Source organism: Lissotriton vulgaris, chromosome 6 (genome assembly GCF_964263255.1).
Source record: "Lissotriton vulgaris chromosome 6, aLisVul1.2, whole genome shotgun sequence".
In the NCBI taxonomy this organism is placed as follows: domain Eukaryota; kingdom Metazoa; phylum Chordata; class Amphibia; order Caudata; family Salamandridae; genus Lissotriton; species Lissotriton vulgaris.
Window position 1 is genome coordinate 344,690,201 of NC_141694.1, and position 27,255 is coordinate 344,717,455.

Sequence of the window (27,255 nt, forward strand, 5' to 3'; positions counted from 1 at the left end):
GTCTGATAGCCCTCCTCGACTCTATCGGAAAGGTCTTTGCGAAATGTCTTCTAAATCTCCTTTCCGATTGGGTCGATGAAAATAATATTCTGCCTCCCGAACAAACTGGCTTCCGTAGGGGACATGGCACGTTAGATAACCTCACCACCCTCCATGTGGTTACTGATAAATATGTGCAGGTTAGAGGGGGGGGTGGTGTACGCGGCTTTTATAGATTTCTCCACAGCGTTCGATAAAGTAGACCGTAGAACGCTGTGGAGAAAATTGGCAGCTCTTGGTGTTCCTGCCTATCTATTGGAGCTGGTCCGTACCCTCCATACAGAGACTTGGTGTAGTGTTTTGCAGGGGGGCGAAAGGGGGCTATTTCAGCAAATATCGGCTTTGAATGGTCTTAAGCAAGGCTGCTTATTGGCTCCCCTTTTGTTCTCCCTGTATACTGTAGACTTACCCGCCGCCTTGTCTGTTAGTGAGGGTATTGCACCGGTGATAGGGGGGACCCCAATATCCTGCTTGATGTACGCCGATGACGTCCTTATTTTAGATCTGACTCCCAAAGGACTTTCAAACCGGCTACATGCCCTTCATGTCTTTGCTAGTGTTCATAGCATGAAGATTAACATTTCTAAAAGTAAGGTGATGTGTATAGCCGGTATGAAGAAGTGCCGATTAAAAAATTTCGGATGGTATATCGGCGGTCAAAAATTGGAGGTCGTTAACTCTTATACTTTTCTGGGGAAAATTATAGCGGCTAACTTGAGCGAGAGGCCTCATATTGACCATAGTTCACGCAAAGCCCTCGCCCACGGCAAGGGTTTAAATTCCCTCTATTTGGCTACGGGGAAAAGGCACTTTCCGTGTTTACTGGAGGTGTACAGATCTAAAATCCCCGCTATGATACTGTACGGTATCGAACTTATAGAGGTAAAACATTGGGACTTTTGCCATAAGGTCGAGGGGAAACTTCTAAGATCCCTATCTTCTTTAAATACTGCGTGCTCTTTGGCCGCTTGTAGGCTTGATTACGGTCTCAGGAGCAGCTGGGTACAGGGACTGTGCGCTCTAGTAAGATGGGTGGCCTGCCTGGCTAGAGCTGAACTGGGGACGATGAGAGCTCTCCTCAGAACTGAATTGCTGGGTAATTTTAATGAGTTTTCTCAATTGGTAAGGAATTTTAGGAAAGCTGCCACGCTCCTAAAAGTAGATGAACACAATTTATTTTTGTACTCCCCCTTACAGTTAAAACTCGTTTTAAAACAGGCCTCGTGGGAGTTATGTTTTCAGACAGATAAGAATTTAATCTGTGGAAAAAGAGATGTTGCCATCTTATTAATTCTTATGTGATTAAGTCGGCCCAACCGTATGTCACATGGAACTTGCCACATGGTATCCGTAGATTTTGGTTTCTTTTACGTTACGATCTGTTACCGTTAAATCTACTCTTATCTAAATGGTACGGTTCTTCCCCCATGTGCAATTTATGTAACCTGAGTAACCAGGATCTCATGCATGCTTTATTGATCTGCCCTGCGCTCCGTATATTGCGACTCAGATGGTTAAAACCCATTTGTCTTCGTCTGGGCATTGTCACTTTGAACAGTTTTCTCCAAGCACTTTATTGGCCTCCTAATGAAATGTTCTGCTTTTACATTTTTAACTTTTTTTAAAGGTTTTTTAGTTATTTATTAATATGTCTCTGGAGTTGTTTGTCTTTGCTTCCGGTTGTAGACCTGTCATTGTATGTTATTGCTGCACACTAATATGTTTCGTAAATGTCATAATTTTGATATGTATTTGTTTTTTTTGTTCTTATTATTGTGAACTTTTATGTGGCCCTCTTTGAGAGCCAAAACATAATAGATAAAATTGAATTGCTTCACGTTGTTTCCAGCAATTAATTTCTCGGTGTCTGAATCTCGAGAAAGTGATCATACATGTCCGAAAGTGATGCCACGCCAATCAACAGCAGAGTCGGTAAAACGACAAAATTTGCAGCAAGTTGGTGGGGCAAACCCTTTCTTTTCCAATTACAGCACCTATGCCCGCGGCTCAGCGATTTTAATCCATAAACAACTCCCCTTCTCCTTGACCCACTCCCACATAGATAAAGATGGCCACTACACAATAGTGGTGGGTAGACTGCTGGGTCACACTGTTAATCTGATATGCATTTACGTCCCCAACACGGACAGTCTGGAATTTTTTCATGAACTAGATGCCATAATTTCACGCACGGGCATGGGCAGTTTACTATTGGGGGATTTTAACCTGCTTCTAAACCACATGCTATACAGCTCCTCTGGTGCAGGGGACACCAAGCCCCGAGCAAGAAGGGTACTAGTGGACACATGCGAGGAACTCCAGCTCTCTGTTGTTTGGAGAGTTCGCAAATAAGAAGAATTCCGGATTTACACACTATTCCGCCTAATATAATACCTGGACCAGACTAGATTTCTGGTTACTCACCCCGGTTCCACTCACATGGTACAAATCTGCTGCAGCACTCCCTAGGACATATGCTGATCATGCCCCAGTTCTACTTCAGTTATGTGTCCCTAGACCAGAAGGCAATGAACGCAAGTGGCATTTTCCGGGTAGGGCGTTGAACGATGACCTGTTTGATTCCGAAATAAGAGAAGTGATTAAGGAGTATTTTGATTTAAAAATGGGGTCAGTGGACACACGGGCAACACTTTAGGAGGCCTTTAAGGCCTATGTTAGGGGCATGACCATTTCTAAACATGCTTGGGTGCTGGGGGATTTGAGGAAAACCCTAGCCACCATCTAGCAGCAGCTGATGGAAGTAGACACCCCTACCTTTCTCTCCTCGGATGCGGCTGAGGGGGTGCGACACAGGTTGGTGTTGATGACTGAGTTTCGAGAGGTCGCAGAGAGGGAAACTAATTTCCTAAGCAAATATGCAGTAGCACGTAGATATGGTAAGGGTGAGAGGCCGGGACGTATATTAGCACAACTACTGAGACCCCACTATTCCTAATCATACATCACTGAACTCCGGGATGACTCTTGGAAAATCTTAACAAAAATGGCAGATATTCACGACACATTACTGGCGTATTATTAAACACTGTACTCATCCAAAATTGTGCACTCTGTTGCGGGACACGCTAAAAGCACTAGTATATATGGAAAAATACATGCAGGACTTCTTAGCCAAGCTGTTTTCCACAGATGAAATAATAAATGCAAAAGAAGCATTGAATGGCTCCACAGCCCCTGGCCTGGACGGTTTCACTAGTGAATTTTATACATGATACAAAGATCTACTGGCCCCTAAGCTCCTGGAAGTTTATCATGAATCCTTGGAGCGCAATCAGTTACCTTCCACCTTAAGAGAAGCAGTCAATATCTTATTGCCAAAACCTGGCAAAGATCCGCTACAGTGCGGGTCGTATAAATCATTGTCACTATTGAACTTAGATTATAAAATACTGGTGAAAACAATTACTACAGGTCTCACCCTACTCCTGGACAAAATAATATCACCAGTCCAGTCCAGATTTGTACCCCACAGATTGACATCCCTGAACCTGCACACGCTTTTCGCGGTGCTGCACCGAATCAACCCCGCAACATCGGCAGCTGTGGTTCTGCTAGACGCTGGGAAAGCGTTTGATTCCCTGGAGTGGCCGTTCCTATGGACAAATATGCACCGGATGGGGATGCCCTTTGGGTTGTCAACCTTACAGCACTACAATATTCGGCCCTTACTGCCAGACTGTGACTAAATGGCACGCTCTCTCACTCCTTTGCATTGACCTGTGGCACCAGACAGGGCTTCCCCCTGTCTCCCCTGATTTCCATAGTGGCTTTGGACCCACTGGTCTAACATTTCCAGGAGTGGCATCTGCAGAGGGGGGTCCAGTTTAACACTGGACCACTATTGGTGTCCTTATACACAGATGACATCATATTGTATGTTCGGGACCCCCAAACCAACTTAGACCCACTTATCAGAGAGATCATTAGGTTTGGTGGCTATTCCGGCCTTGGTATAAACTGGCACAAGTCAGTCATATTTACCCTCACTGCAGGTACGGTTAGATGGAACTTTGAATTCCCACTAACCAGGGGTCTGGACTCCGTATGATATATAGAGATAAATTTACACTTAAATACCACCAAAATTATACGCTCGAACTATGGCAAAGCTGTCACTACATTTGAACAGCAAGTATATAGATGGCTGAGACTTCCACTTTCGCTCGCTGGGCGTGTGGCGCTGATTAAAATGGTTTTCCTGACTAAATTCCTATATCTTTTTAATAATATTCCTATCCCGTATCTGAATCGTTTTTTCAAAACAATATACACTCATCTTATTTGTTTAACCTGGGGTGTTAAACGGCCCAGGGTTCGCTGGGAAGTCATGATGCTCCCATATCATGGAGGAGGGTTTGATGTCCCCAATTTTCAACTATATTACTTGGTGGCACAATGTAGCTATGCTAAATCCTGGTTCCACCTGGATGCTAGAATCCCTTATTTTCGACCTGAGGTGGACTTGGTCTTGCCGGACCCACTAAACACAGTATTACAACTAGGATACCCATAGAACCAGACGGATCTTCAGATAGTCTCCACTACCAGCTGGGCCTGGCAAAAACTGGCCAGAGTTTTTGGATTGCGGGTACTGTATTCCTGAGCTTACCAATGCCAAATAAGCGGTGGATATCCATTACTGGGGAAAGAATTGTGCAGCGCACTCTTACTCGATTCGACATTTCAACTGTAGGCGACCTTTACAACGATAGCCAAGCTATATCTGTCTCTGATGGGGATGTATTTACTGAGGCATCATTTATGGATAAATTCTTGCTCATTCGCCTGCGCGCAGCATTAAGAGCTAAGATCCATGGTTTTCCTGTTGAACCCGATCCCTTCACCCCACTTTCCACCATTCTAGACAGTGCCAGTGGCGACCACATGATTTCCAAACTTTATCATGCATGTGTTGAGATGATCTCAGTTTGAGATGCTAAAATTAGGACCAACTGGGAAGCAGATTTAGGGCACCTTATCATGTATGACCAGAAGGCTGCATGCTGCACACAAACCAAGGAGGTTTCACTAAATAGCCACCATTAACGTATCCTTTCTAATTTTTGCACAAAATATACGTTACCCCCGCAATGCTCACAAAATAGACCCAAACAGACCCCACTGTTGCCTAAAATGTAAAGCAGCACACAATGATTTTGCACACCATACCTGGACATGTTGCAAAATAAGTGAGTATTGGGTCGAAATATAACATACACTCAGGAGAATGGTTGGCTTAGACCTTGCTCCCACTCCAGAAGTAGCATTACTAGGATATGTACAAAACATCCCCAAGCTGGTCCCGAAATTCATGGCCATGGGGTTACTGTTGGCAAAGAGAGAATTAGCGCTCATATGGGGGAGAAAGGATGCCCCGACGTATTAAGAATGTCTCAGTAGCCTGGCATATTGCAACACCAACTACGATTTATATGCCTCCACTTTGCCCAGCACCTCATGCCGCGGACTTAGGGGGTCATTTTAAGCGGTACACAGCAGTGAGACACACACCACCTGCAACACAGTTAGAATGCGGGCTAGTGCCGATAGGTGTTGGGTGATCCGCTAAAACCTGTACCTTGGACTTGGAATAAGGATATTCAAATTGAATGTATGATTTTATATTTAAGTTGTGGTGGATTCTTTATTGTTGCACTAAATAGTTGCTGATGTGGTTGTTAAGAACGCAGATTAAGCAACTCAATTGTTGATGGTTCAATCTGCTGCAACTGAGATAAATGTCATACAATGCACAAATTACTGTATTCGTTGCTGAAGTGTCACAAATTTCATGGTCTTGGAGCTGAAAAATTTGTTGTACTAAATACTAAAACTGGTAAATAAAGTTAAAAAAATTGTACTTCCGGTGCTGATGGGTGATGGGAAAATGGCTGGGGACTGGCAATCCTCAGAAAGAATCTATGGGGAACTCTGCTGCCCAGCCGTGAAGTGGGATTCTGGAAGATTTCATTTGGTGGGAAAACAATGCCCTCCTCTTCATACAGGTCGTCCAACTCCTCATCCATCTCCTGCTCATTCTCCTCCTCTTCAGGTGTAGATTACCTTTGTGAATAACTCCATGAATTCCAATTTCTCACTTGCCACCAAAGCCAACAGTTCCTAAAGCCTTCTAAACCCATAATATAAATACCATCTCTCATCTTTATAAAGCCAAAGGAATGACTAATCCTGTCTCTGAATAGGATGAGATACAGAATTACATTTTTGTTTTGCGTGTAAGTAAGGCAACACAGCCATAAATTAATTAATAAGTATGTTGACCTCTGATGATAGTCATCACTGCACTCGAGAAATTCCATTCTCTACCAGAAAAAGGAAAGTCAACAGCAATGGTCCATTTGCCATTAAAAAATGGGTTATAACTTGAAACTACATTTATTCACACAAAGACTTTAGAGCCACAATTAGCATTGTGTTTAATGTCAACTGTGACCAAAGACGTGCAACAACTACTCAATACTGTCCTGTTTGCACCCACATGTTTATGTTTATGTTTTTGAGTTTTGTATTGCGCGCAAATACCCGAGGGTGTCTCGGCACAGATCGGACTCCTGAGATGAAACTACCTCAAAATCATTGATCAAATAACCACGTTCACAGGAGTTTTCGGAAGATAGTGAGGGTTGGACTGGTTTTGATGGGCAAAGGAAGGGAATTCCACAGCCTGGGGGTGGCTACCAAGAAACGCCTGTCTCCCCAGCTGGTGGTTCTGGTACGCGGGACAGCAAGAAGATAGGTGCTAGCAGAACGAAAATATGTTTGCGGGGCATAAATTCGAAAAGCATCTTTAAGGAACCTTGGTCCAGAGTCATGAATGGCTTTGTAGGCAATACAAAGTGCTTTAAATTTTATACGACTCTTAACTCTTAACCAATGCAGATGGCGTATGGCCGTGGAGGTGGAGCGGCGACTAGGGATATCAAGCCAAATTCTGGCCGCTGCATTTTGCACAGACTGCAATTTAGATAGAATCTGTTCCTGTGTGCCAAGGAAAAGGGCATTGCCATAGTCCAATTTTGAGAAAACAAGAGTGGTAATCAAGGTTTTCCCTGCTCCTGGCGGGAGATATGGCAGCAGTTTTTTGATTTTCCTTAGCATGAAGAAAGATGAAGAGACCACCGTATTCACATGATGTTTAAACACCAGCTTATCATCGAACACAACGCCGAGGTTTCTGACCTTGGCAACCGGGGTCGGGGTTGGTCCCATTTCACTGGGCCACCAGCTGGAAGACCATTCTGGTGCAAGATTGCCAAAGGTCATAACCTCGGTTTTGTCCGGGTTTAGCTTCAAGCAATTACTTGACATCCACAAACTGATGATCCTCATTCCTTCCTAAAATCTTGCAGCCACAGCTGGTCCATCTTTGTGTATCGCCAACACCAATTGGGTATCATCCGCATAGGTGGTTAAGCGGAGACCCTGTGCTTTAATGACTCTCGCCAAGTCTGCCACATATATATTAAATAATGTGGGGCTTAGCGCAGAGCCCTGCGGCATCCCACACGGGAGGGTAAATGTTGGCGAGTAAAAGGAGCCTAGTTTTACTGCCTGGGTACGATTAGCCAGAAAGGAGGCAATGAGGTCCCTGGCACGGTGGGTCACCCCCAGGGATGTGACACGGTTGGTCAAGATGGAGTGATCGACCGAGTCAAAGGCGGCGGAGAGATCTAGAAGTACCAGGACCGCAGCCCCGCCCTGGTCCAGTATAGTCCTGACCTCATCTGAGGCCTTTATCAAAGTCGTCTCAGTCCCATGGCCCTTCCTGAAACCAAACTGGGTGTCATCTAGAAGCTGATGGCAATCGATGAAACTCGCCAGCTGTTTATTCATAATGGCTTCGAATATTTTAGCCGGGAAAGGGAGGCAAGCAATCGGTCTATAGTTGACTGAGTCTGAGGGGTCCAGGGAAGGCCTCTTTAGCAAGGGCTTGATGATCGCAGTTTTCCAGATTTCAGGGTATATACCTGTTTGGAATATGGAATTACACAGGTCTGTGAGAGGGGAAGTAATGACCTCATTTAAGGCGCTCAGGATAGAAGGGGGACATGGATTTAAAGGAGACCCAGATTTAATAGAGTTGATTAGCATGCTAATCTGACCTGTCGTAGTCAAATGGAAATTAGGAAAGGCGGGAGTGAGAGGGAGGGGCTGAGAAAGAGGTTCAGCATGGTCGGAACTCATTGAAGGGGAGAAAGATGAGTAAATGTTCATGACCTTGGTGAGAAAAAAGTTTGCCAGTGTGTTACAAAGGTCTTGAGATGGTACATTTATAGGCCCTGTCGGGGGATTGGAGAGAGACTCGACGACTTGAAAAAGCCTTCTAGGCAAGTTCTGAGCAGATTCAATCTGATCACAAAAGAAAGCGCTCTTGTGCATAATGATGGCCTTCTTATATAATGCAAGCGCATCTTTATAAGTTTGTTTATCTGAGATACTGTAATGTTTGCGCCATCGCCTTTCCAAATTCCATAAAAGTGATGCAATCCAACAACTAAATCCTTTTGATATCAGTACCATTAACTCCTCAGCAATTTCATAACGGGGTACTTTGAGTTATTTAGATATTTGCCCTGTGATAAATTATAGGAATGAATTATTGTGCTGATCGAGGTATCAATATCGCCCTAAGTAAAAAGGACACCATTAGTTTTATGGAAAGCTCTTTGCTGGCTACCCAAGGGGGTAGACGTTTCTGGGTCTGCATATAGGGCTGAAAAATTATCATATTAGTCAGAGGCAGAAATGTGATTCTCAAACTGGGGGGCTCCTTACTGGTCTCCCCACACCACGAGGGACCTGAACTTTTTAGTGTCTCTGGCGTGGTAGGCATCCTTAATAAGCTTGAATATCAAGGAGAGAGGTAGGGAGAGTATATGACACTCTTGTTCCCCGGTCAAGTATCAATAAACAAAAGAAGAGTGTCTGGGAGGAAGAGAAACCATTCTGGGAGCACAATAACAACCACACTAGGATGTTTAGGAAGGCCTTCACTCACCACCTAGTGATGACATGCTTCATCATCGGGCCCCACCAAAGAGACCGAATGTCTCTTTGGTGTGCTGCAACGCCAGGATTACTGCGGAGCTGGTTGGTGAGTTTAGGGCGTGTTGAGTGGAAATGAACATATAGTGAGTGATGAGGGTATTTTAAAATTGTCAGTAGTGTATCTGAAGTAATTTTATTAAATGATCACTAAAGACAAAAAGTATAAAATATATGTGAGGATCCAGTCCACTTTTAATTGAGTGGTGGGATCTTAGAGAGTTGTCAACATGTTTCTTGCCATCGAAACGGTGTTAATTTACCCGGCAATTCGTCAGGACTGGGTGTGATAAACCCTGGCGGTATGGGCACTCTAAGGCCCACCCTTACCTAGGGACGTGAGATGTGAAAATTATAAAAATGGTGGGTGAAAAAAGTGCAAAAAAATTAGGAATAATTGATTAATTCCTAATTACTCCTGGTTTAGGAGGCTTCTACTGATCGTTTCTGCACCTGAAAGATAAAGGGACAGAGACACATAGATAGACAAGACAAACATTTAGAATTACTCCTTGTTGTCATCAGTCTTGTGGTGAAAATGGTGCTCCAAACGTGAAAGACACTCTAGCTGTGGAAAAATAGCGCTATGTTTAACACCGCCTGGTAGCCATGGGTTCGCAAGAGCTAGGAGAGGAGTGGTGTACTATTTGTGGTACAGGCTAGTAGTGACTAAGGGATAAAACAGGTGAATATCTTCTTGGAAGATCGTCAGCTTAGCGATCAAATTAAAAGATATATACAGATAGTGATCAAGTTAAAATTGTCTCACTTTTAAGGTGTTGGGAATAAACACCATGGGTCTCAGGAGGGGGGTGGGAGCGTATTCGGCACACCCTATATCATGGAATAACACAAGAAAAACAAAACCGGCATCAGAATCATGACAACCCCTTTTGGCAAGCGGGCACAATGAATACTTAGCTTGTTGCTGGCAAATTGCTCCTACTTACGCCCTCGACGCTCGGCACCCGTAGTGTACCTACGTCGCCCTCGAACCGGACCCCGAAGATGAGTGAGCGGGTTCGGTTCGTTGTTTTAAATGCAGGGTAGCGAGGCGGCAAATGCTTCCGGGTGGGCGTGGCCAATTGACGTTGTTGAACATCACGGAGGCGTCGCTACACGGGAGCGATCTATTGGCTAAGGTGACGGTAAACTCAAAGACTGTCAGTACTGGTGATTCAAATGGGCGTTGTGGTGATGGAGTAGGTCCGCCTAGTGAGAGTGAAAGCGTCATTCAATTGCCTGGGTAACCGGGATAAATAGAAACATACGCGTTTTACCGCAATGAGAATGCTTCCGGGTGGGCGTTGCCAGTTGACGTCGTTGTACGTCATGGAGGCGTCGCTACGCGGGAGCGTTCTATTGGCTAATGTGACGGTAAACTCCCAGGCCAACAGAACTGCTGGTTCAGAGAGGCGTTGTTATGATGGGGTTGGCCCTCCTCGTGAGAGGGAAAGCATCTTTCAGTTGCCTGGGTAATCGGAATAATAGAAACATACGCGTTTTACCGCGATGGTTCTTGCGACAAGTTGTCTGTATTGAGGCAAGGAAATGAACTGATGTCCCAGATTGTGAAAATGCTAAGAGGTCGTGAAGGACTTTGGAATTGGCGCGACCTGCTCATGCGGGATCAAGGGGTTTTTTCATAATGTCATTATTGCCTCTGAAATTATAAAACACTGATATCATAGGACTCTGATTCACTTGATTACTGTATTCCAGGGAATGTCGTCATTCAAACCTATAAGGTGGGTACCCAGTCTGTAGACCCACCTTTGTTCTTTTTCAAAGAGAAGATTTGTAGTGTTTCTGGTGCCACTTACATGCTCAATGACAGTCCAACGCATGTCGTTGGGAGTATGGTTGTGTTCCAGGAAATGGCGACTCAGTTTGGTGGTAAGTTTTCTGCACCTGATATTGGAACGGTGTTCACCTATTCTTTGCTTAACTTTGCGGGTCGTCATTCCTACATAGCGTAGGTCGCAGGAACAGGTGATCAAGTAGATAACATTATCCGTGTTACAGTTGGTGTGACATTTTTGTGTCCATGTTTTCCCAGGTTCGAGTTCAAGGGTTTTCGTGTGTGTCGTAAGGTGGCACACACTGCAGTTGGCACAGGGAAAGTGTCCAGTGATTTGAGGGAGACCCCAAATTTCTGTGATTGATCTTTCCGCGGTGGGTGTCTCGGTTCTGGGTCGTGTGTGTACAAGGGTGTCCCTCAGGCTGCGCCCTTTTCTAAAAGAGAACAATGGTCTCTCCCAATCAGTTTTGATGCTTGATACAATGCGCCAATTCCTGTTAATTGATTTCTTCTTGTAGTTGGACATGGCATTGTATGTGGTTACGCAGGTCAGTGGTATGGTTTGATTGTTGGTAACCTTATCTTCCAGGAGGGACTCACGTGGTTGATTGCGGGCCCTCTTGTAACCTTTGTTTAGTATCTGTGTGGGGTACCCACGAGACTTCGGCTTATCTGTTAACTCTGCAGACTGGGTTTTGAAGTCTTGGAGTTCTGAACAGTTGCGTCTGATTCGCAAATATTGTCCATATGGGAGGTTTTCTTTTAGGGGTCTTGGGTGGAAGCTCGTAAATTTAAGTAGGTTGTTGCGAGCAGTGGGTTTTTGGTAAGTTTTTGTTGACAGTTTGGTACCGCAGATCTGGATCCTAACGTCCAGGAAGGTGATCTCTGTTTTGCTTAGTTCAGAGGTGAATTTAAGGTTGGTGTCTAATGTGTTTATCCAACCCAAAAAAGCTTGTAATTCCTCATCACTGCCTGTCCATATCACCAGGACATCGTCAATATAGCGACTCCATATTTTTATGGAAGACGTCCAGGGGCTGTTGGGTTGTGTTATGTGTCTTGCTTCAAAATCAGCGACATACAAACCAGCTACGCTGGGGGCAAATGTACTGCCCATTGAAGTCCCCGTTGTTTGTAGGTAGAGTTTGTCTTTATAGGCAAAGAAATTATCCTTGAGAGCTATGGTGGCACAGTCTAGGATAAAGGCCTTGGAAGTTTGGTAGTCCCAGTTGCCGGAGTCCAAGGCCATCCCCAGGACCTTGATGGTATCGTCCTGGGGGATGCTGGTGTACAGACTCTCAATGTCTAGTGTCACAAGGGTGACTGTGTTTTCTGGGAAGTCAATATTCTGAAGTAGTTGCAGTAAACTTTTTGTGTCCTTGAGGTAGGTTGGGGTGTTTTGAACCAAGGGTTTTAGGTAGTGGTCACAAAACCGAGAGAGTGGTTCCAATAGGGACCCAATGCCTGACACAATCGGTCTTCCTGGTGGTGGTAGCCGGTTTTTGTGTGTCTTCGGGAGAGTGTAAAAGTATGGTACTACACTTTCACTAGTGCTGAGAAAGTCAGCCTCATTTTTGGAGATTTCTCCATTTTCTTCAGCTCTTTTAACCAGAGTGGTGATCCGTGCTCTTAGCTCGAGGGTCGGGTCTTGTGTTAGGGGAGTGTAGTTCCGCCTGTCAGCGAGGAGGACTTCACAGGCTTTTTCATAATCAATGGTGTTTTGGATAACTAGACCCCCGCCCTTGTCTGCCAGTTTTATAGTGATCTTGGGATCATTTTGTAGGGATCTTAGTGCTTGGTATTCCTCTGTGCTGAAATTGCAGTAAGTTGGGGCAGCCTGGTAGGTTTCCAGGTCCAAGAATACTGCCTGTTCAAAGGCAGTGATTGCAGCCGGTACTGTTTGGATTGGAGGGTTGAAGGTGGAGTTCAATCTTAAACCAGTGTCACCTTTGCGTTGTGCTTCATTTGGGTCTTCTTTACCTTCAAAGAACGCTTTCAGCTTTAGTTTCCTGAAAAACGCTGAGAGCTCACAATGTAGTTTAAATTTGTCTGGGCGGGCAGTTGGCACAAAGCCCAGACCTCTTTCAAGGACAGCAGTTTCTGTAGGAGTCAGCACTTTGTCAGACAAGTTGTTTATCAGACTCAGATTCCGCCCGACCCTGGTTGTTGTTCCCTGTTGCGGGTGTGGTTGCTCACTGCGTCGTCGGTCTCCCAAGATACATGGTTTGTTGGTTGACCCGCACCTCTTCTCTTTCCCCTTCCTCTCCGGCCCTGTTCTAAAAAAGGCTGGCGATAGTGAGGTTGATAGTTGTAACACGGATAATGTTATCTACTTGATCACCTGTTCCTGCGACGTACGCTATGTAGGAATGACGACCCGCAAAGTTAAGCAAAGAATAGGTGAACACCGTTCCAATATCAGGTGCAGGCCCTCTTGTAACCTTTGTTTAGTATCTGTGTGGGGTACCCACGAGACTTCAGCTTATCTGTTATCTCTGCAGACTGGGTTTTGAAGTCTTGGAGTTCTGAACAGTTGCGTCTGATTCGCAAATATTGTCCATATGGGAGGTTTTCTTTTAGGGGTCGTGGGTGGAAGCTCGTAAATTTAAGTAGGTTGTTGCGAGCAGTGGGTTTTTGGTAAGTTTTTGTTGACAGTTTGGTACCGCAGATCTGGATCCTAACGTCCAGGAAGGTGATCTCTGTTTTGCTTAGTTCAGAGGTGAATTTAAGGTTGGTGTCTAATGTGTTTATCCAACCCAAAAAAGCTTGTAATTCCTCATCACTGCCTGTCCATATCACCAGGACATCGTCAATATAGCGCCTCCATATTTTTATGGAAGACGTCCAGGGGCTGTTGGGTTGTGTTATGTGTCTTGCTTCAAAATCAGCGACATACAAACCAGCTACGCTGGGGGCAAATGTACTGCCCATTGAAGTCCCCGTTGTTTGTAGGTAGAGTTTGTCTTTATAGGCAAAGAAATTCTCCTTGAGAGCTATGGTGGCACAGTCTAGGATAAAGGCCTTGGAAGTTTGGTAGTCCCAGTTGCCGGAGTCCAAGGCCATCCCCAGGACCTTGATGGTATCGTCCTGGGGGATGCTGGTGTACAGACTCTCAATGTCTAGTGTCACAAGGGTGACTGTGTTTTCTGGGAAGTCAATATTCTGAAGTAGTTGCAGTAAACTTTTTGTGTCCTTGAGGTAGGTTGGGGTGTTTTGAACCAAGGGTTTTAGGTAGTGGTCACAAAACCGAGAGAGTGGTTCCAATAGGGACCCAATGCCTGACACAATCGGTCTTCCTGGTGGTGGTAGCCGGTTTTTGTGTGTCTTCGGGAGAGTGTAAAAGTATGGTACTACACTTTCAAGAGTGCTGAGAAAGTCAGCCTCATTTTTGGAGATTTCTCCATTTTCTTCAGCTCTTTTAACCAGAGTGGTGATCCGTGCTCTTAGCTCGAGGGTCGGGTCTTGTGTTAGGGGAGTGAAGTTCCGCCTGTCAGCGAGGAGGACTTCACAGGCCTTTTCATAATCAATGGTGTTTTGGATTACTAGACCCCCGCCCTTGTCTGCCGGTTTTATAGTGATCTTGGGATCATTTTGTAGGGATCTTAGTGCTTGGTATTCCTCTGTGCTGAAATTACAGTAAGTTGGGGCAGCCTGGTAGGTTTCCAGGTCCAAGAATACTGCCTGTTCAAAGGCAGTGATAGCAGCCGGTACTGTTTGGATTGGAGGGTTGAAGGTGGAGTTCAATCTTAAACCAGTGTCACCTTTGCGTTGTGCTTCATTTGGGTCTTCTTTACCTTCAAAGAACGCTTTCAGCTTTAGTTTCCTGAAAAACGCTGAGAGCTCACAATGTAGTTTAAATTTGTCTGGGCGGGCAGTTGGCACAAAGCCCAGACCTCTTTCAAGGACAGCAGTTTCTGTAGGAGTCAGCACTTTGTCAGACAAGTTGTTTATCAGACTCAGATTCCGCTCGACCCTGGTTGTTGTTCCCTGTTGCGGGTGTGGTTGCTCACTGCGTCGTCGGTCTCCCAAAATACATGGTTCGTTGGTTGACCCGCACCTCTTCTCTTTCTTTCCCCACCCTCTCCGGCCCTGTTCTAAAAAAGGCTGGCGATAGTGAGGTTGATAGTTGGGAGGGGGAAAGAAACCTGGGTTCCAGCCCATCATAGGATATGGTGGTTGGTGAAAGGGGAATTGGTGGCCCATTGTAGGCATTTGGGGTGGCCCTGGCCACCTGGGTGGTTGATTGTGGTAGCCTTGTTGGCCGCGATTATTTCTGTTGCCTCGATTGCCTCGTCTTCTTCCTTGCTTGAATGATCCAGAGCTAGATCCACTGCTGTTAGATGAATTATCATCTGACATGTCATCATTGGAAGCGTTAATGGAGGGTGCTGTGTATGTTGGAGCTGAGTATGGATATACTTTTTCATATTCAAATTTTTTCAGATCTTTCTGAAATTTATTAACTTTTGCTTGGGTCAAATTATCCTTATACTCATTTAGCTCCTTATTTATTTCGTCGAGTTTCTTTTTGTAACCCGTTATTGTTGCTTTGAATTTGGACTCAGTTTCTTGTATTTCAATTTGGAGGGCGTCCGAGAGTCTTAACGCTGTCTTAATAATCAATGCAAGCCAATCGCTGGTGCAGTGCCACGCGATCATTGCCCATTCCTTTCTGAATGTGGCATCACTTAGAAAGATTTGCGGGGCATTCGTGACAAGTAGTCCACGTGGTGCTATGTTTTTTAGGAGATATTGTTTCAGTATAGTCCCAAGTAGGATGGTGCGTATCCTGTCCCTTTTAATTTCTGTGAGTTTGTCCCACTCTGTGGTGTGAGCTATTACCTGGGAAATAGCAGGGTCAGCAAATTGGTCAGAGTCAGATAGGATATCAGCTATTTCAGATTCGAAGAATGTCAGTCCGAGGTTTGCCATGATGAACCCTTGGTGTTAAATTTGGAGACCAGACAGTAAGACAAAAGCTAAAAGAGCCAGCAGTGTGCTCAGTAAAATGAGCTCTCACAGCTCTGCGCTGCTAAGTATGAATATCAAGGAGAGAGGTAGGGAGAGTATATGACACTCTTGTTCCCCGGTCAAGTATCAATAAACAAAAGAAGAGTGTTTGGGTGGAAGATAAACCATTCTGGGAGCACAATAACAACCACACTAGGATGTTTAGGAAGGCCCTCACTCACCACCTAGTGATGACATGCTTCATCATCGGGCCCCACCAAAGAGACCGAATGTCTCTTTGGTGTGCTGCAACGCCAGGATTACTGCGGAGCTGGTTGGTGAGTTTAGGGCGTGTTGAGTGGAAATGAACATATAGTGAGTGATGAGGGTATTTTAAAATTGTCAGTAGTGTATCTGAAGTAATTTTATTAAATGATCACTAAAGACAAAAAGTATAAAATATATGTGAGGATCCAGTCCACTTTTAATTGAGTGGTGGGATCCTAGAGAGTTGTCAACATGTTTCTTGCCATCGAAATGGTGTTAATTTACCCGGCAATTCGTCAGGACTGGGTGTGATAAACCCTGGCGGTATGGGCACTCTAAGGCCCACCCTTACCTAGGGACGTGAGATTTGAAAATTATTAAAATGGTGGGTGAAAAAAGTGCAAATAATAATTGATTAATTCCTAATTACTCCTGGTTTAGGAGGCTTCTACTGATCGTTTCTGCACCTGAAAGATAAAGGGACAGAGACACATAGATAGACAAGACAAACATTTAGAATTACTCCTTGTTGTCATCAGTCTTGTGGTGAAAATGGTGCTCCAAACGTGAAAGACACTCTAGCTGTGGAAAAATAGCGCTATGTTTAACACCGCCTGGTAGCCATGGGTTCGCAAGAGCTAGGAGAGGTGTGGTGTACTATTTGTGGTACAGGCTAGTAGTGACTAAGGGATAAAACAGGTGAAGATCTTCTTGGAAGATCGTCAGCTTAGCGATCAAATTAAAAGATATATACAGATAGTGATCAAGTTAAAATTGTCTCACTTTTAAGGTGTTGGGAATAAACACCATGGGTCTCAAGAAGGGGTGGGAGCGTATTCGGCACACCCTATATCATGGCATAACACAAGAAAAACAAAACCGGCATCAGAATCATGACAACGCCTTTTGGCAAGCGGGGCGCGATCAATACTTAGCTTGTTGCAGGCAAATTGCTCCTACTTACGCCCTCGACGCACGGCACCCGTAGTGTACCTACGTCGCCCTCGAACCGGACCCCGAAGATGAGTGAGCGGGTTCGGTTCGTTGTTTTAAATGCAGGGTAGCGAGGCGGCAAATGCTTCCGGGTGGGCGTGGCCAATTGACGTTGTTGAACGTCATGGAGGCGTCGCTACACGGGAGCGATCTATTGGCTAAGGTGACGGTAAACTCAAAGACTGTCAGAACTGGTGATTCAAATGGGCGTTGTGGTGATGGAGTAGGTCCGCCTAGTGAGAGTGAAAGCGTCATTCAATTGCCTGGGTAACCGGGATAAATAGAAACATACGCGTTTTACCGCAATGAGAATGCTTCCGGGTGGGCGTTGCCAGTTGACGTCGTTGTACGTCATGGAGGCGTCGCTACGCGGGAGCGTTCTATTGGCTAAGGTGACGGTAAATACTTTTTGTCTTTAGTGATCATTTAATAAAATTACTTCAGATACACTACTGACAATTTTAAAATACCCTCATCACTCACTATATGTTCATTTCCACTCAACACGCCCTAAACTCACCAACCAGCTCCGCAGTAATCCTGGCGTTGCAGCACACCAAAGAGACATTCGGTCTCTTTGGTGGGGGCCCGATGATGAAGCATGTCATCACTAGGTGGTGAGTGAGGGCCTTCCTAAACATCCTAGTGTGGTTGTTTTTGTGCTCCCAGAATGGTTTATCTTCCTCCCAGACACTCTTCTTTTGTTTATTGATACTTGACCGGGGAACAAGAGTGTCATATACTCTCCCTACCTCTCTCCTTGATATTCATACTTAGCAGCGCAGAGCTGTGAGAGCTCACTTTACTGAGCACACTGCTGGCTCTTTTAGCTTTTGTCTTACTGTCTGGTCTCCAAATTTAACACCAAGTGTTCATCATGGCAAACCTCGGACTGACATTCTCCGAATCTGAAATAGCTGATATCCTATCTGACTCTGACCAATTTGCTGACCCTGCTATTTCCCAGGTAATAGCTCACACCACAGAGCGGGACAAACTCACAGAAATTAAAAGGGACAGGATACGCACCATCCTACATGGGACTATACTGAAACAATATCTCCTAAAAAACATAGCACCACGTGGACTACTTGTCACGAATGCCCCGCAAATCTTTCTGAGTGATGCCACATTCAGAAAGGAATGGGCAATGATCGCGTGGCACTGCACCCGCGATTGGCTTGCATTGATTATTAAGACAGCGTTAAGACTCTCGGACGCCCTCCAAATTGAAATACAAGAAACTAAGTCCAAATTCAAAGCAACAATAACGGGTTACAAAAAGAAACTCGACGAAATAAATAAGGAGCTAAATGAGTATAAGGATAATTTGACCCAAGCAAAAGTTAATAAATTTCAGAAAGATCTGAAAAAATTTGAATATGAAAAAGTATATCCATACTCAGCTCCAACATACACAGCACCCTCCATTAACGCTTCCAATGATGACATGTCAGATGATAATTCATCTAACAGCAGTGGATCTAGCTCTGGATCATTCAAGCAAGGAAGAAGACGAGGCAATCGAGGCAACAGAAATAATCGTGGCCAACAAGGCTACCACAATCAACCACCCAGGTGGCCAGGGCCACCCCAAATGCCTACAATGGGCCACCAATTCCCCTTTCACCAACCACCATATCCTATGATGGGCTGGAACCCAGGTTTCTTTCCCCCTCCCAACTATCAACCTCACTATCGCCAGCCTTTTTTAGAACAGGGCCGGAGAGGAAGGGGAAAGAGAAGAGGTGCGGGTGAACCAACGAACCATGTATCTTGGGAGACCGACGACGCAGTGAGCAACCACACCTGCAACAGGGAACAACAACCAGGGTCGAGCGGAATCTGAGTCTGATAAACAACTTGTCTGACAAAGTGCTGACTCCTACAGAAACTGCTGTCCTTAAAAGAGGTCTGGGCTTTGTGCCAACTGCCCGCCCAGACAAATTTAAACTACATTGTGAGCTCTCACCGTTTTTCAGGAAACTAAAGCTGAAAGCGTTCTTTGAAGGTAAAGAAGACCCAAATGAAGCACAACGCAAAGGTGACACTGGTTTAAGATTGAACTCCACCTTCAACCCTCCAATCCAAACAGTACCGGCTGCTATCACTGCCTTTGAACAGGCAGTATTCTTGGACCTGGAAACCTACCAGGCTGCCCCAACTTACTGCAATTTCAGCACAGAGGAATACCAAGCACTAAGATACCTACAAAATGATCCCAAGATCACTATAAAACCGGCAGACAAGGGCGGGGGTCTAGTAATCCAAAACACCATTGATTATGAAAAGGCCTGTGAAGTCCTCCTCGCTGACAGGCGGAACTACACTCCCCTAACACAAGACCCGACCCTCAAGCTAAGAGCACGGATCACCACTCTGGTTAAAAGAGCTGAAGAAAATGGAGAAATCTCCAAAAATGAGGCTGACTTTCTCAGCACTAGTGAAAGTGTAGTACCACACTTTTACACTCTCCCGAAGACTCACAAAAACCGGCTACCACCACCAGGAAGACCGATTGTGTCAGGCATTGGGTCCCTATTGGAACCACTCTCTCGGTTTTGTGACCACTACCTAAAACCCTTGGTTCAAAACACCCCAACCTACCTCAAGGACACAAAAAGTTTACTGCAACTACTTCAGAATATTGACTTCCCAGAAAACACAGTCACCCTTGTGACACTAGACATTGAGAGTCTGTACACCAGCATCCCCCAGGACGATACCATCAAGGTCCTGGGGATGGCCTTGGACTCCGGCAACTGGGACTACCAAACTTCCAAGGCCTTTATCCTAGACTGTGCCACCATAGCTCTCAAGGAGAATTTCTTTGCCTATAAAGACAAACTCTACCTACAAACAACGGGGACTTCAATGGGCAGTACATTTGCCCCCAGCGTAGCTGGTTTGTATGTCGCTGATTTTGAAGCAAGACACATAACACAACCCAACAGCCCCTGGACGTCTTCCATAAAAATATGGAGGCGCTATATTGACGATGTCCTGGTGATATCGACAGGCAGTGATGAGCAATTACAAGCTTTTTTGGGTTGGATAAACACATTAGACACCAACCTTAAATTCACCTCTGAACTAAGCAAAACAGAGATCACCTTCCTGGACGTTAGGATCCAGATCTGCGGTACCAAACTGTCAACAAAAACTTACCAAAAACTCACTGCTCGCAACAACCTACTTAAATTTACGAGCTTCCACCCAAGACCCCTAAAAGAAAACCTCCCATATGGACAATATTTGGAATCTGACTCAACTGTTCAGAACTCCAAGACTTCAAAACCCAATCTGCAGAGTTAATTAATTAATTAATTGTGTGCTTATATAGCGCAGGAATCACTCCCGAAGGGGTACCTCCGCGCTTCGACCGCTGCGAAACCCTTCCTGGCTTCCCTGAGAGATGGTCCCTTAATGGGTATCTCCAGGGTGAGACCAGGCATCCCCGGCGGTCTGGTGGGGCCGTTAGTGAAGATGAGGCAAGCTAGTGCCCAGAGTTGCCGAGTGTGATCGCTGATCAGAGTGGGCACCGAGGCGAGAGAATTATCTAGTCCGCTGACCCTGGTCCAGAAACCTGCCGCGTCGGGAATCGAACCCTGGTCCCGGGCCGTCCTCTGCTCTCGGGTCTGCCGCCTCTAACCAGTGAGCCACACTACTTAACAGATAAGCTGAAGTCTTGTGGGTACCCCACACAGATACTAAACAAAGGTTACAAGAGGGCCCGCAATCAACCACGTGAGTCCCTCCTGGAAGATAAGGTTACCAACAATCAAACCATACCACTGACCTGCGTAACCACATACAATGCCATGTCCAACTACATGAAGAAATCAATTAACAGGAATTGGCGCATTGTATCAAGCATCAAAACTGATTGGGAGAGACCATTGTTCTCTTTTAGAAAAGGGCGCAGCCTGAGGGACACCCTTGTACACACACGACCCAGAACCGAGACACCCACCGCAGAAAGATCAATCACAGAAATTTGGGGTCTCCCTCAAATCACTGGACACTTTCCCTGTGCCAACTGCAGTGTGTGCCACCTTACGACACACACGAAAACCCTTGAACTCGAACCTGGGAAAACATGGACACAAAAATGTCACACCAACTGTAACACGGATAATGTTATCTACTTGATCACCTGTTTCTGCGACCTATGCTATGTAGGAATGACGACCCGCAAAGTTAAGCAAAGAATAGGTGAACACCGTTCCAATATCAGGTGCAGAAAACTTACCACCAAACTGAGTCGCCATTTCCTGGAACACAACCATACTCCCAACGACATGCGTTGGACTGTCATTGAGCATGTAAGTGGCACCAGAAACACTACAAATCTTCTCTTTGAAAAAGAACAAAGGTGGGTCTACAGACTGGGTACCCACCTTTTAGGTTTGAATGACGACAATCCCTGGACTACAGTAATCAAGTGAATCAGAGTCCTATGATATCAGTGTTTTATAATTTCAGGGGCAATAATGACATTATGAAAAAAACCCTTGATCCCGCATGAGCAGGTCGCGCCAATTCCAAAGTCCTTCACGACCTCTCAGCATTTTCCCATTTTCGGACATCAGTTCATTTCCTTGCCTCAATACAGACAACTTGGCGCAAGAACCATCGCGGTAAAACGCGTATGTTTCTATTATTCCGGTTACCCAGGCAACTGAAAGATGCTTTCCCTCTCACGAGGAGGGCCAACCCCATCATAACAACGCCTCTCTGAACCAGCAGTTCTGTTGGCCTGGGAGTTTACCGTCACATTAGCCAATAGAACGCTCCTGCGTAGCAACACCTCCATGACGTACAACGACGTCAACTGGCAACGCCCACCCGGAAGCATTCTCATCGCGGTAAAACGCGTATGTTTCTATTTATCCCGGTTACCCAGGCAATTGAATGACGCTTTCACTCTCACTAGGCGGACCTACTCCATCACCACAACGCCCATTTGAATCACCAGTTCTGACAGTCTTTGAGTTTACCGTCACCTTAGCCAATAGATCGCTCCCGTGTAGCGACGCCTCCGTGACGTTCAACAACGTCAATTGGCCACGCCCACCCGGAAGCATTTGCCGCCTCGCTACCCTGCATTTAAAACAACGAACCGAACCCGCTCACTCATCTTCGGGTTCCGGTTCGAGGGCGACGTAGGTACACTACGGGTGCCGAGCGTCGAGGGCGTAAGTAGGAGAAATTTGCCTGCAACAAGCTAAGTATTGATCGCGCCCCGCTTGCCAAAAGGGGTTGTCATGATTCTGATGCCGGTTTTGTTTTTCTTGTGTTATGCCATGATATAGGGTGTGCCGAATACGCTCCCACCCCCCTCCTAAGACCCATGGTGTTTATTCCCAACACCTTAAAAGTGAGACAATTTTAACTTGATCACTATCTGTATATATCTTTTAATTTGATCGCTAAGCTGACAATCTTCCAAGAAGATCTTCACCTGTTTTATCCCTTAGTCACTACTAGCCTGTACCACAAATAGTACACCACACCTCTCCTAGCTCTTGCGAACCCATGGCTACCAGGCGGTGTTAAACATAGCGCTATTTTTCCACAGCTAGAGTGTCTTTCACGTTTGGAGCACCATTTTCACCACAAGACTGATGACAACAAGGAGTAATTCTAAATGTTTGTCTTGTCTATCTATGTGTCTCTGTCCCTTTATCTTTCAGGTGCAGAAACGATCAGTAGAAGCCTCCTAAACCAGGAGTAATTAGGAATTAATCAATTATTCCTAATTTTTTTGTACTTTTTTCACCCACCATTTTTATAATTTTCACATCTCACGTTCCTAGGTAAGGGTGGGCCTTAGAGTGCCCATACCGCCAGGGTTTATCACACCCAGTCCTGACGAATTGCCGGGTAAATTAACACCGTTTCGATGGCAAGAAACATGTTGACAACTCTCTAGGATCCCACCACTCAATTAAAAGTGGACTGGATCCTCACATATATTTTATACTTTTTGTCTTTAGTGATCATTTAATAAAATTACTTCAGATACACTACTGACAATTTTAAAATACCCTCATCACTCACTATATGTTCATTTCCACTCAACACGCCCCAAACTCACCAACCAGCTCCGCAGTAATCCTGGCGTTGCAGCACACCAAAGAGACATTCGGTCTCTTTGGTTGGGCCCGATGATGAAGCATGTCATCACTAGGTGATGAGTGAGGGCCTTCCTAAACATCCTAGTGTGGTTGTTATTGTGCTCCCAGAATGGTTTATCTTCCTCCCAGACACTCTTCTTTTGTTTATTGATCCTTAATAAGCTGCCACGTAGATTCATCCCACTCCTTCTTAGTTTTCAGAATTACTAGCTTATATCCTTCCAGCTTGTAATCAGGGTCTAAATAGGAGAGATACTGTACAAGTTGACAGATGGCCAGATTATTAGTGTGAAGAAGGGGCCCAATTCACAGAAGGTATTTTAGACAAAATCCTAAACTTACTACTTTTGGCATTCACAGAAGGCATTTAGTAGTAGTAAAGTAAGGATTTAGTTTTAAGTCTGTCTTAAGTCTGTCCTAAACTTGTCTTAAGTCTGTCTTAAGTCAAACTTAAGACAAAATCCTAACTTTACTACTACTAAATGCCTTCTGTGAATACCAAAAGTAGTAAGTTTAGGATTTTGTCTCAGATTAGTTCTGTGATTGGACCCTTTATTTAACTGGCCAATAAGAAAAAAGGGACAACAGGAAATGGTAGGGTGGTGGCTATCTTCTAATGGGGATGCAACATGTGGGAGGCATATAAATGTTAGTGCATTTTCAAATGTACAATAGTTTGTGGAAAGGTAAGTTAATAAATTAATTACAGATAAAAAACTTTAAAAACAATTTTGATTTAAAAAAATATATTTTAATATTCTGATAAGAAATGTAGAAAACAAACTTTTATTCCAAGAGCTTCAAGATATGGCATATAGATATTTTCCACTGCAGCCGAGGAGTATTTGGCTGTCTGCAAAGAATAATCAGTATGCTTGCATGTAACATAAATGATAAACATTGTATTTTTAATATTTATGATCCTCCTTTTGATGATTTTTGGGCTTCTTTTTTTTAAAATTTTTATTGAGCATATTCAGAATATACATAATTGATCATATGTTATAATATAGATGTTATAATACATAGAATAGAAAAGATTTTTTCATTATATAAGAACGCACGTAGGTTGAAGGTAAAAATAAAATTAAATGCATATACTAGTACAAATTCCATTTAAGGATGTGGCAAGTATGGTGATGACTGAGAAGAAAACAGCTACAAAAGGAACAATTACAGAGAAAAAAAAAACAAGCAATTACAAAGAGAACAAGCAAAATACAATATAATAAATACTCATTATTTCCAGTTCACGCTTCTATATAATAGTGACGTCAATTTTACGCTAATTTAAATAATTCCAGACTCAAACCCTTTGCAGTTCGTACCAATTAGCCACTGAGGACCAAATCAATTCCCCTTTAGCTCTAGATTTTTTCCCTCTGGTTTCATATATAGCTATTTCTTGTTTATATGTTGCTAAGAGTCTATTAATCCATCCCTGAAACATGGGGGCCTCAGTGTCCTTCCAGCGGGCTGCTAGAATGATTCTGTATATAGCGGTACATATGTAAGTTGTGTAAATTTCTGGGTTACTAAGTTCTAGAGAACTATCAAAACCTAATAAGAACAATGTTGATGAGGTTTGGATCTCACGGCCGAAGATCTCGATCCAATATTTAACTATACTTTCCTTTAGTTGTTCCAATTTGGGGCAGTCGCAAAACATGTGTATTAAGTTTGCGGGGCCAAGTGCACATCTAGGGCATTTATCATGGCTGATCTTACCCCATGAAAATAGTTTAAAAGGTGTGTAGTATAAGTTACAGACCGTTTTATAAATTTGGGCTTTTAAATTACTTGCGAGAAAAATTTTAGAGGATAGTTGTAACACCATGTCTATATCGACGTTGGAGTTGTTTAGTTTATCAGCCCAGCTTTTTTCTATTTTTTCTAGATCGTCCGGGTGGTTGTTTAAGAGGATCCCATAGATATCGCTGATTCTGACTGATAATTTTAGCATCAGGTCTAAGAGTGGTATCGACTGTAGCTCCATATTTGTAATGCATTGTCTTAATGTTGTAGAAATTTGGAGAAATTTTAGATAATCCGCGTGGTGGATCTGATATTTAAGGCGTAACTCATTGAAAGTTGTTTTACCATCTGAATTAAGGAAATCGCCAATAGTGCTAATACCTAAATTTTCCCATCGTTTAGTGATATTATCATTAAGATATTGGGGGATTATCGAGCTGTGCCATAGGGGTGTATATTTTGTGTATTTGGGTATTGATAGTTTTTTAATGACACTGGTCCAAATTTTATAAGCATCTGTAACTATTTTAAATTTAATTTTTTTGTAGTATGAGGGCTCGATTTGTCTTAACAATAATCCTCGAGCTGAATTGCCTAATGTCAATTCATAGATAGAAGGGATGCCGTGTAGTGATCTATTCTGATCTGGACCTTTAGATGTAATTAAAAAAGACATTTGTTGTAGAATAGCAGCCCACATATAATAGGTTAGATTTGGCACTGCTAGTCCACCGCGGGCTGTCGGTAGCGCTAACTTGGATATGGCTCTTCTTGTCTTCCCATAGTTCCAAATAAATGATGTTATTACTTGGTCTATCTTCTTCATGTAGGTACTATTAATTAGAAAAGGAATTGCTCGAAATAAGTATAGTAGTTTTGGAAATATTGTCATTTTTATGTAATTGCTTCTACCAATTATGGATAAGTGAAGGTTATTGACTCTGAGAAGATCTCTTTTTATTTTTGTAATTAAGGGATCATAATTTAGCGAGATAATGTCGTTAATATTAGGTGAGATGTTAACTCCTAGATATTTCGCATTTTCCACTCGATATTGGCTTGTATATGGTGTGTTATCGGTACAGACTACCATCGTTTTGTCTTGATTTAGTGAATAGCCTGAATAGCGACCAAATATTTTAGTGACTACTTCTATTTCATCTAGTGCCTCAGTAGGATTAGTTGTTAAGATCGCTACGTCATCGGCGTAGGTGAGGATTTTAGTATTATATATGCTGGTTTTTATTGGTATTATCGCTGGTGATGTTAATAATTTAATGATTAAGGGGTTGATATATAATGCGAATAAAAGTGGTGAGCACGGACACCCTTGTCGTGTGCCTCTCTGAATATTTATGCTTTCAGATTCGCTACCGCCTGTTAAGATTTTGGCTTTGGGTTCTACATATAGGGCACCATTAGTTTTATGGAAAGCTCTTTGCTGGCTACCCAAGGAGGTAGACGTTTCTGGTTCTGCATATAGGGCTGAAAAATTATCATATCAGTCAGAGGCAGAAATGTGATTCTCAAACTGGGGGGCTCCTTACTGGTCTCCCCACACCACGAGGGACCTGAACTTTTTAGTGTCTCTGGCGTGGTAGGCATCCTTAATAAGCTGCCACGTAGATTCATCCCACTCCTTCTTAGTTTTCAGAATTACTAGCTTATATCCTTCCAGCTTGTAATCAGGGTCTAAATAGGAGAGATACTGTACAAGTTGACAGATGGCCAGATTATTAGTGTGAAGAAGGGGCCCAATTCACAGAAGTTATTTTAGACAAAATCCTAAACTTACTACTTTTGGCATTCACAGAAGGCATTTAGTAGTAGTAAAGTAAGGATTTAGTTTTAAGTCTGTCTTAAGTCTGTCCTAAACTTGTCTTAAGTCTGTCTTAAGTCAAACTTAAGTCAAACTTAAGACAAAATCCTAACTTTACTACTACTAAATGCCTTCTGTGAATACCAAAAGTAGTAAGTTTAGGATTTTGTCTCAGATTAGTTCTGTGATCGGCCCCTTTATTTAACTGGCCAATAAGAAAAAAGGGACAACAGGCAATGGTAGGGTGGTGGCTATCTTCTAATGGGGATGCAACATGTGGGAGGCATATAAATGTTAGTGCATTTTCAAATGTACAATAGTTTGTGGAAAGGTAAGTTAATAAATTAATTACAGATAAAAACTTTAAAAACAATTTTGATTTAAAAAAAATTATTTTAATATTC